The sequence below is a fragment of the Oryctolagus cuniculus genome, chromosome 6 (genome assembly GCF_964237555.1).
Source record: "Oryctolagus cuniculus chromosome 6, mOryCun1.1, whole genome shotgun sequence".
NCBI lineage: Eukaryota > Metazoa > Chordata > Mammalia > Lagomorpha > Leporidae > Oryctolagus > Oryctolagus cuniculus.
Window position 1 is genome coordinate 162,447,835 of NC_091437.1, and position 11,715 is coordinate 162,459,549.

The window sequence follows — 11,715 nt, forward strand, 5'->3', positions numbered from 1 at the left end:
AAATACTATGTTATCATATCTGACAACACACCAGAAATATCATTCATCCAGAACAAGTTGGATTTATCCCTGGTATGTAAGGATAGGTCAACAAATTCAAATCAATGTGATACATCACATTAACAAACCAAAGGATAAAAAACAGGATAATCCCAATAGATGCAGAGGATGCATCTGATGAACTACAACATCTTTTCAAGATAAAAATATTAAGAAAATTGAGTGTGGAAAGAACATTCCTCAGCACAATCAAAGAATTTTGTGACAAACCCACAGCCAGCATCTTTTTTAAATTTTTTTAAATTTATTTTCCCCCTAAAGAAACCTTTTATTTAAGGAATAAAGATATCATGTGCTCACTTCAGCAGCACATAGACTAAAATGGGAATGATACAGAGAAGATTAGCATGGCCCCTGCACAAGGATGACACACAAATTTGTGAACCATTCCATATTTTTTGTCAAAAACAAGACTTCATGTATTTCATAAGTACAACTTCAGGAATATAGTGATTCTTCCCACCATATCCACCCTCCCACCCACTTTCCCAATGCTCCTATTCCTCCCTCTCCCATTTCCAGTCCCATTTGCCACCAAGATTGATTTTTGATTAACTTTATACACAGAAGAGCAACTATATACTAAGTAAAGAGTTCAACAATTTGCATGGTAAAAAAATTAAAAAAAAAAAAAACAAAATCAAAACAAAAAAAAATGTTCTTCTTTCCACTGGCGTCTCAAACCAAGGTCCTTCATGTAGGACATTGTTTTTTTTTTTTTTTTTGCCTCAACATCTTGGTGTTCCATGCCTGAAATGCTCTCATGGCCATTTCAGCCAGACCTGAATGCCTTAACAGATGATTCTGAGGTCAGAGTAATATTTAAAGTGAATGTCATTCTACGAGTCTGCTGTATGGACTGCTTCCCATGTTGGAACATTCACTCCTTTTAAATTCTATCTATTATTACTTCTAGACCCTTAATCCTATCCATATGATCACTTCAACACTTTAGATGGTACTTTTATCACCCAGCTTAAGGGGATTTGAAGTCCCATGGCAACTTTTAAAACTGTACCCTTATAAATGAGTCTTTAGGAGTGTATGCAGAACTATACAGCTTTACAGTTACAAACTTCATACACTTCATAATTACAGCGTTAGCCACCCTCCCACCCATACTCCAACACCCGTTTCTCCTACCTTTCTTATTCTCTCTCTTATTTTTATAGAGATCTATTTTCAATTAACTTTATACACATATGTTTAGTTCTATATTAATTAAATCATTCAACAAATAGTATATATAAAAAACTGTTCTCAACAGTCAAGACAAAGTCTGTTCAAGTCGTTGCTTCTCAAGGCATCAATTTCACTTCTACAGATTGCCTTTTAGGTGCTCTATTAGTTATTACAGGTCAGGAAGCACATATGATATTTGTAACTTTGGGACTGGCTTATTTCCCCAAGTATGATGTTTTCCATTTCATTGTGAATGACTGGATTCATTTTTTACTGCCATGTAGTATTCTATAGTGTATAAATCCCATAATTTCTTTATCCAATATTCATTTGATGGGCATTTTGGTTGATTCCATGTCTTAGCTATTGTGAAAAATATGGGGATGCAGATAACTCTTTCTTATGTTGATTTCATTTCCCTTGGGTAAATTCCCATGAGTGGAATGGCTGGGTCATATGGTAGGTCAATTTTCAGATTTCTGAGGTATCTCCATACTGTCTTCCATAGTAGTTTTACCAGTTTACATTCCCACCAACACTGGATTAGGATACCTTTTTCCCCATGTCCTCTTTAATGAGTTCCAGTAGCCTCTTAGTGGAGTCTTTTGTATCCTATATATATATATATATATATATATATATATATATGTATATGTATATATATATGTATATATATAGAATATTATCCTCTGAAAATAGCAATTGTTTGATTTCCTCATTACCAATTAGTAGCCCTTTGATTTATTTTTCTTGCCTAATGGCTCTGGCTAAAACTTCCAGGACTATGTTGAATAAAAATGGTGAGAGTGGGCATCCTTGTTTGGTTCTGGATCTCAGTGGGAATGCTTCCAACTTTTCCCTATTCAACAGGACAGTGGACGTGGGTTTGTCATAAATTACCTTGGTTGTGTTGAGGAATGTTCCTTCTATGGCCATTTTGCTTTGAGTTTTCATCAAGAAAGTGTACTGTATTTTACCAAATGCATTCTCTGCATCTATTGAGATAATCATATGTTTTTGTTCTTCAGTTTCTTAATGTGATGCATCTTGTTGATGGATTTGTGAATGTTGAACAATCCCTGTATACCAGGAATAAGTCCACTTGGTCTGCGTGAATAATCTTTCTCATGTTTTGTAGGATTTGATTGAGTAGACTTATGCTTAGGTTTTTTGCGTCTATGTTTATTTGGGAAATTGGTCTGTAGTTCTCTTTCTCAGTTGCATCTTTCTCAGGTTTAGGAATTAAGGTATTGCTGGTTTCACAGAAAGAATTTGGGAGGATTCCCTCCATTTCAATTGTTTTGAATAGCTTGAGAAGAGTTGGAATTAGTTCTTCTTAAATGTCTGATAGAATTCTGCAGTAAAGCCATCTGGTCCCAGAAATTTTTGTTGTTGGTGTTGTGGGTAAGGTCTTTATTACTGATTCAATTTCCATCTTGGTTATAGGTCTGTTTAGCTTTTCTGTCTTCATGGCTCAATTTAGGTGGGTTGTATGTGTCCAGGAATCTAGCCATTTCTTCTAGATTGCCCAGTTTGTTGGCATACAGCTCTTTGTAGTAATTTCTGATGATTTGTTTTATTTCTGTGGTGTCTGTTATGTGTCCTTTTTCATCTCTGATTTTATTGATTTGGGTCTTCTCTCTCCTTTTTTTTGGTTAGTTTGGCCAATAGTGTGCTGATTTTGTTTATTTTTCAAAAAAACATGCTCTTCATTTAGCTGATCTTTTGTATTGTTTTTTGTTTAAATTTTGTTTATTTCTTATCTAATTTTAATACTTTCTTTTCTCCTACTAGTTTCTGGTTTTGTTTGCTGTTGCTTTTCTAGATCCTTCAGATGCACTGACAGCCCTTTTATTTACTGCCTTTCCATTCTCTTGATGTAGGCACCAATTGCTTTAAACTATCCTCTTAACATCACTTTTGTTGTATCCCGTAAGTTTTGATATGTTGTATTGTTGCTTTCATTTGTTTCAGGAAACTTTTTCTTTTCTCTTTTGATTTCTTCAATGACACAATGTTCATTCAGGAGCACATTGTTCAGTTTATATATGTTTGCATATGTTCTAGAGATTCATGAGTTGCTGATTTCCAGCTTCATTCCATTATGGTCTGAGAAGATGCATAGTATGATTTTGATTTTTTTTAATTTGCTGAGACTTCTTTTATGGCCGAGCATGTGGTCAATTCTAGAGAAAGTTCCATGCACTGCTGAGAAAAATGTGTATTCTGCAATTGCAGTATGGAAAGTTCTGTAGATATCTTTAAGGTCCATTTCATCTGTTGTGTCAATTAACTGCTGTTTCCTTGCTGATTTTCTGTCTGGTTGATCTGTCCATTGCTGAAAGTGGGGTGTTGAAATCCCCCATTACTGTTGTATTTGAGTGTAACCTTTAGATTACTTTAGATCCTTTTAAATAGCTAAGTGCCCTGTAATTAGATGCATATACATTTATAATAGTTACATCTTCCTGTTTAATTGATCTCTTAGTCATTACATAGTGACCTTCTTTGTGTCTTTTAGTGGTTTTTGTGCTAAAGTCTATTTTATCTAATATTAGGATGGCTACCCCAGATCTTTTTTGGTTTCTGTTGACATGGAACATCTTTTTATCCTTTCACTTTCAGTTTCAGTGCATCCTTGTTGCTGAGTTGTGTTTCTTGTAGGCAGGAATTAGATGGATTTTGTTTTTAATCCATTCAGCCAATCTGTGTCTTTTAACTGAAGAGTTGAGGCCATTTACATTCAAAGTGACTATTGATAAGTAATGACTTTGCCCTGCAATTTTTCCATAAATATTCCTATTTTTTTACTTTGAATTTCCTTTGTACTTTTACTGGGTGATATTCTTCCTTTACCATCTTTTGTTGTGATGACCATGTTTCAGTGTTTCTGTGTGCAGCACATCCTTAAGTATCTTTTGCAATACTGGATGTGTGGTGACAAATTCTTTCAATATCTTTTTTTATGGAAGGTCTTTATTTTACTTTCAGTCATAAATCATATCTTTGCCAGGTACTGTATTCTGTGTTGACAATTTTTTTCTCTTAATACTTAGAATATATCTAGCCATTCTCTCCTATCCTGAAAGTTTTCTGATGAGAAGTCTGCTATGAGTCTAATTGAAGATCTTCTGAAAATAATTTGGCATTTCTCTTGTACATATTTTATAATCTTTTCTTTATGTTTTAATGTGGAGAGTTTGATTACAATGTATTGTGGTGAAGATATTTTCTGTTCATGTTCATTAGGAGTTCTATGTGCTTCTTGTACTTGGATGCCCCTTTCTTTCTCTAAATTGCAGAAATTTTTTGTTATTATTGCAATAAAATGGCCCTCTAATCCTTTCTCTCTTTCCATGTCTTCAGAACATCCTAGAATCCATACGTTGGGTCATTTGATAGTATCCTGCAGATTCCCAAAGCAGTTTTTTAGTTTTCTAATTTTATCTTCTTGTGTTTTTGTCTGATTGTATAATTTCCTGTGATTTGTCTTCTAAGTCAGATATTCTTTCTTTTGCTTCACTAATTCTGTTGTTATGGCTTTCCATTGCATTTGTTATTTATCCTATTCAATTCTTTGTTTCCAAGTTTTCATTTTGCTTTCTAAGATCTCGATTTCATGGGAGAAATTTTTTTCATGTCTGGTACAGATTTCATTAGTTCATGCATTTGCTTCTGATTACTTCTATGTAATCTTTTTAAAAAATGCTTTTATTTATTTATTTGAGAGGTAGTGAGGTAGAGACATAGAGAACGGTCTTCCATCCACTGGTTCACTCCCCAATGGCCACAATTGCTGGAGCTGTCTTGATCCAAAGCCAGGAGCCAGGAGCTTCTTCCAGGTATCCCACACGAGTGCAGGAAACCAAGTATTGAGCCATCTTCTACTGCTTTCCCAGGTCATAGGAGAGAGCTGGATTGGAAGAGTTGCAGCCAGGACTAGAATCAGTCCCCATATGTGATGCTGGCACCACAGGCTGAGTATTAACCTACTGCTCCATGGCGCAGGCCCCACCTTCTATGTAATCTTATGATCCACTTTTTGAATTTCACTTCTTGCATTTCTTCAAACTCTTCATCATCCAATCTAGTATTGAAGTATTATATTCTTTTGGGGGCATCATTTTCCTTATTCTTGTTTCTTGAATTGGTGCATTTACCATTTGGCTTTGTGGAGATACTCATTGGTTTCTACTTTTTTTTTCCTGTGGCATATTTTATCTTTGGACTATGTCTGTGTTGATTAGTGGAATGTCTGCTTTCAGGGAATATTTGGAGGTATGTGGTAGGTGTGGCTAGGGAGCTCTCTTCAGTGCTCCAGGTTGAAGGGAGTGTTAAGGTGACATCCAGATTGGGCATTATAAATTTCCTCTTTTTCTTTAATCAGAAGAGATTTTTTTCTTCTGTTGCCATAGACTCAGCTCATTCCCTCTTCTGGAAGGAGACCAATGCCTGAGCGCTAGCCCAAGTGGGAATAATATTCATTCACACTTCCACAAGGACAACACAAAGGATCTGTCCAGTTCTCAGTATAAGCAGATTCCCCTAGCAATGTCTCTCACCAGGGAACCAGGAGCCCTAGGCATGTGGAGCCACCCACAGTGACCACCCAAAGTCCTAGCCACACCATGAGCCTTCCCAAGTAGCCTCAGTGTTTGCAAAGCTCCTCAATCTAAGTGTTTTCACAGTTCTGGCACACAAGCCTCCCACAGTCGTGAGAACCCAGCCCCCATCAGTTCTCCCCACCAGACTCAGGAGTCTCTGCTCGGCTGTTTGTTCAGTGCAGAAAAAAGTTTGCACAGATGTACATGTATCCAAAATGGTTCCTTCTCTGTATTGGCTTATTACAGGGTGCCATTTCTGGATGATCTCTAGATGATTTCTGGATTTCTCTAGTTTGGCAGGGAAACTATCCCTCACAGGGCTCCAAGCTGGATTCCCTCCCTACGTTTCCTGCAGCTTTATTGCCAGTGGCATGGGCTGCTTCAGTCTGATCTCACCTCTCTACAAAGCTGGTGCAGAGGCTACAAGGTTCTTGGGTCCTGATTTGTGTGTGCCCACATCCTCCACGCGGTCTCCTACATCCTAATTTGTGTGGAGTTTCCTCTGCCGTTTTCTCCTTAAATCTTTGCTGAGAATCCACTCTCTCCACTTTATTTAAACCATCTTCTCCTGGAACAGAGTGCTGAGCTCCCTCCCTAGTCTGCCATCTTAATCCAATTCTCACAGCCAGCATCTTATTGAATGGGTAAAAGTTGGAAGCATTTTTAGTAAGATCCGAAACCAAACAAAGATACCCTCTTTCACCATTGGTATTCAACATTGTTATAGAAGTTTTAATCAAAGTCATTAAGCAAGAAAGATAAATCAAAAGGATATAAATTAGAAAGGAAGAAGTCAAATTATTCATGTTTGCAGATGACATGATCTTATTTATAGGGGGACAAAAATATTCCATTAAGAGACTATCAGACATCATAGAGAGGTTGTTAAAGTTGCAGGATATAAAATCAATAGTCTTTGAACACACACACACAAACAACTATGGCTGAGAAAGAACTTGTAAGGTCAGTACTATTCACAATAGGTGCAAAAATATGAATACTTTGGAATAAATTTAACAAAGAATTTGAAAAATCTATACAATGAAATCATAAGACACTAAAGAAAGAAAGAGAAGAAGACATAAAAATGAAAAAAATTCCATTTTCATATATTAGAAGAATTAATATCATCACCATGTCCATATTACTAAAAACAATTAACAACTTCAATGTAATCTCATTAAAAATGCTAAGAAAATTCTTCACAAATGTAGCAAAAACAATGCTAAAATTCATTTGGAAACACAAGATGCTCCAAATAGCTTAATCACTCTTAAAAGACAAAAACAAAGCTAGCGGCATCACAATATCAGATTTTAAGACATACTACAGGGTAGAAATAACCAAAACAACCTTGTACTGTCACAAACATAAACATTTAGATAAGTGGAATAGAATAGAAACCCCAGAAATTAATTCATAAAGCTACAACCAACTAACCTTTGACAAACAAGCTAAAATTAATCCTTGGAGAAAGAACATTCTCTTCACCAAATGGTGTTTGGAAATTGGATCTACATGTGCAGAAGTATAAAACAAGATCTCCACCTTACACCATCCACGAAAATCAAATCAAAGTGGATCAAAGATCTAAATCTACAACCTGATGCAATCAAATTACAAGCAGAAAATATTGGGGAAACTCTAAGACACTGGTATAGACAAAGATTTATTGGAAAAGATCCCAGAAGCACAGGAAATAAAAGGCAAAGTAGCCAAATGGAATTACATTAGGCTAAGAAGCTTCTGCACTATGAGGGAAACACTCAACATGTGAAGAGGCAATGACAGAATGGGGGAAAAGATTTGCAAACTATGGAACTGATGAGGGATCGATATCCAAACCATGAAACTGATAAGGGATAATATTATATAAATATATATAATTTATATATATATATGTAAAATCTCAAGAAACTCAACCACAACAAAACAAACAATCCAGTTAAGAAATGGACAAAAGACATGAACAGGCACTTTTTCAAACAATAGGTTTCATATGTCCAACAGACAAATGAAAAATGTTCACAATCACTATCTACCAGGGAAAGACAAATAAAAACCACAACGAGGTCACACCTGGACCTAGGTAGAATGGCTGTCACCCAAATATTAGAAAATAATAAACACTGGTAAGGCTGGAGGGAATAGAGTACCCTATTCCATTTGTGGTGGGAATGTAAACTAATACAAAAACATGACAGAAAGTATGGAATTTCCTCAGACATATTAAAGCAGTTCTATCATTTGGCCCACCAACCCACTCCTGGGAATGTACTCAGTCAAAATAAAATCAGCATATGAAAGAGTTTCCTGTACTGCCATGTTTATTGCAGCTCAATTCACATTAGCTTAGATATGAAATAAACCAACATGCCAACTAACTAATTGTCGGAAAAAGAAAATGTGGTGTGTATATATACACTATACAATATTGCTCGGCTGTAAAAAGAATGAAATCCAGTCTTTTGCAATTAAATGGATGCAACTGGAGATAATTATGATTAGTGAAATAAGCCAATATCAAAATCCCAGTATTATATATTTTCTCTAATATTTGGTGTTTAATATAACACAGAGAAAGTGCATAAGAATACAATGAGCATCTTGTGATTTGACTGTTGTTATGAGCTTCTGGCTAAACTCCTGTGGAACTTTAGTCTTCATTCTTATTACCTGTTGAGTATTATGTTTAGTGGTGAATTAAGCCTGTGATTTTTTTTTTTTTTTTGACAGGCAGAGTGGACAGTGAGAGAGAGAGACAGAGAGAAAGGTCTTCTTTTGCCATTGGTTCACCCTCCAATGGCTGCCTTGGCTGGCGTGCTGCGGCCGGCACATCGAGCTGATCCAAAGCCAGGAGCCAGGTGCTTCTCCTGGTCTCCCATGGGGTGCAGGGCCCAAGCACTTGGGCCATCTTCCACTGCACTCCCGGGCCACAGCAGAGAGCTGGCCTGGAAGAGGGGCAACCGGGACAGAATCCGGTACCCTGACTGGAACTAGAACCCGGTGTGCTGGTGCCGCAAGGCGCAGGATTAGCCTATTGACCCACAGCACTGACCACATGTGATTGTTGTTTAAAACATTCCCAAGCAATTCAACTTGGAATTCATAGTTTTAAAAAATCAATAGCTACATTCTCTGTCTTCTCTTTTAAAAATGTTAGATGATGTGTAAAAACTTATTGGTGACATCACCAACTACCAGACATACCTGAGATGGAAAAATATCAGAAGTCTGGCATGCTATTTTTACCATGTTTTTATTATTCTGCCTCTCAACAGATTGACAGATTTCAGAGCTTTAAAATTTCATAGATACTAGAAGAAATCATTTTAACAGTTTTATGTCAGAATGCTTTCATTTTCTCTGTTTTCCCCCATGAATCCTATAAATTCAGATTGAATATCACCTTCTCCAGAGAAGAAAATAAAGCTATTAGGATTTTATTGGTGAAATTTAACAAACAGTATTGTCTCGTATTTTCCACCTAATACTTAATTACCAAATAAAAAACACCAAAACCATTCCTTCATGGAATTATGGGGGCCTTGCTGTTCTATTAGATTCACTGCTTTGGAATTCAACCCAGATTGTAAAAGTGAGTGAATGACTATCATTTTAAGGTCTAATATCTGAAATCTCTAAAAGAATCTATAATCAACTGTCATTTTTTTACCCCAACATTATTTCAGTCTGTTTTCATTAATAAAATATATCTCAGGGTGAAATTAGCCTTGTTAAAAATAGCGCATGGTAACATATCTGCTTATCTGATCTTAATCAAAAATCTTCTCTGATAGCCATTAATGCACAAACATTTCTTCTACACTACTTAAGTCTAAGTAAAACTAAAGGATTTTCAAACTTGTTTCTCCTTCGAATATTCTTAGGAGACTAAGTAAATATTCGTGTGCTTACTGTGTTTATTGAAATTCCTCCTTCACTCTGTCACCAGCGGATTAAGAACAACCATCAGGATCAATCTGTCCATTCTTTCCATTTCTCTTAGGCAGCATTTCCTGAATGTCCACTAATTAGGGACATAGACTGAGAAAGTTTATTGTTCTCTAGTGCATTTTTTTTTAAATCAGACACCCTAATATTATACTGCTGAACACTCTACATTTAAAAGATGATAAGATATAAAAAATATAAAAGTAAAACCAAAATTAAGCAACAAATTCTACAAAGGCTGTCCATAGTCCCAGAAGTTAGGAACTCAGATGAGAAAAAGCTCTGATTTTAGGTTGTAGGTATCTATTAAACACAATTCTTTGTTTAAACATCTTTTCGTACTCAGTAAAAGTAAAAAATACCCACTCACAAGAGTTGTGTTGAAAAGTGTGCAAGTCCTATTATTCTGTTTTTTTTTTCACTTGCATTTATGAGTAGGATAATGCATTGATGCTTGTAATGGATTTAGAAGTATATGACACGAAGTAGCCTAACTAGGAAGGATAATGGGAAATTAGTTCTTTGTGACTCAGGCTCCTGGGAGAGCTCCTGCCTGGTAGTGAGTAGCCAGGGTTGTAATCTGCCTATTGAAACTTGCCTTCACCCTCTGAGGCTGGTCTGTAAATGCAGAAAGTCAGAAGACCACATGCTTCTTTTTGGTCTTTTTTCTTTTCATCTGGTATGATGCATGGCACGCTGCTACAATCCTCACCATGGACATTGCGTGAGTCTCCTAACTCTTCTCCCTCTTTTTGTAACTTTTGGTCTATTCTGCACATTACTTCTCAAAGTCATATTTTATAGGAATGCTCCATAGCTAAGATATGTAACATCATTTTCAGTTTAATAAATAACATAAAACATAATTTTAATTTTAATTTAAAATATGCAAACCCAAACCAAAATTCAGCTAAGCTTTTAATATAATGAAATAATTAATTAAGGCATATATTGTAATAGCTGTGATTTGTGTTAACCACACTGTTGAACATTAAATGAAGAATGCAGGAAGACATTAAAGAATATCTGAAAAATCTTTATTGAAAACAATGAACACGTAAAGTGACTGTGAAAAACATTTGTTAGCATTCTTCAATACTTATACTGGTTTTATGCTTTGGATACATTTTGTGTATCATTGGTTATTGGTTATTCAAACTTGAAATAAAGTTCTACCTTATCTAAGCACCTGGGGCAGGTTTTCTTTGCAAAATAAATTCTCAAATGCAAATAAATGCATATTTTAAATATTACATATTTACTTGCAATAGGAAATAGTAATGTAAAATGTAAAATCATTTGCAGTTTAATAAATAACATAAAACATAAACTCCTTGTGAAGCCCTCAGAATATTTCATTTTCTTATCTACCTCCAAAGTTACTCAACTCATTGCCTCACAGGACGTAGTTTCCTCTCCACTTGAAGCTATCCCCAGGGGTTCTGTCCAGTGGCTGAATCATTCTCCCTCTTCAGAATTCACTTCTAGTGTCACCTCTGCAGATGGACTTTCTCAACAGGGTTGAAATCTGACCTTTCATCAACATTCTCTTTGTGTTATTTTATTTATAGATTTTAGATTTATCATAAGATGAAATAAAAATGCTCATATGTTTATTCACTTTTAATCATTTTTTTTCCCTAGAACACAAACTGTCTGATAATAGCCCTCTGTTCTGGGACCCACTATTTCCTTTTGCAAGTAAATATGCAAGATATGCTCTCAACATACCTGCTCTTTGTGAAGAATGGATTTATTTGGTTAATGTGCTGTCAGAACATTAACTTTTATTTTTTTTAAAAAAAAGCATTAACTTTTACAAATACATCATTTGGATAAAAAATAGGAATTATAATAATAAATTTTGACCTAAAAAGATTTTAGTGTTTCTCTTTTTCCCCCTTTTTTATGTGTG

General features: G+C 35.5%; 1 non-coding gene across 1 annotated transcript; it reads left to right on the top strand.

The window, feature by feature from the left end:
- The first annotated feature begins 352 nt into the window (after positions 1-352).
- On the top strand, positions 353-459 carry LOC127490835 (U6 spliceosomal RNA). The gene has a single exon (XR_007919230.2). It is a non-coding gene; the product is annotated as a U6 spliceosomal RNA (small nuclear RNA).
- The last annotated feature ends 11,256 nt before the right edge of the window (positions 460-11,715 follow it).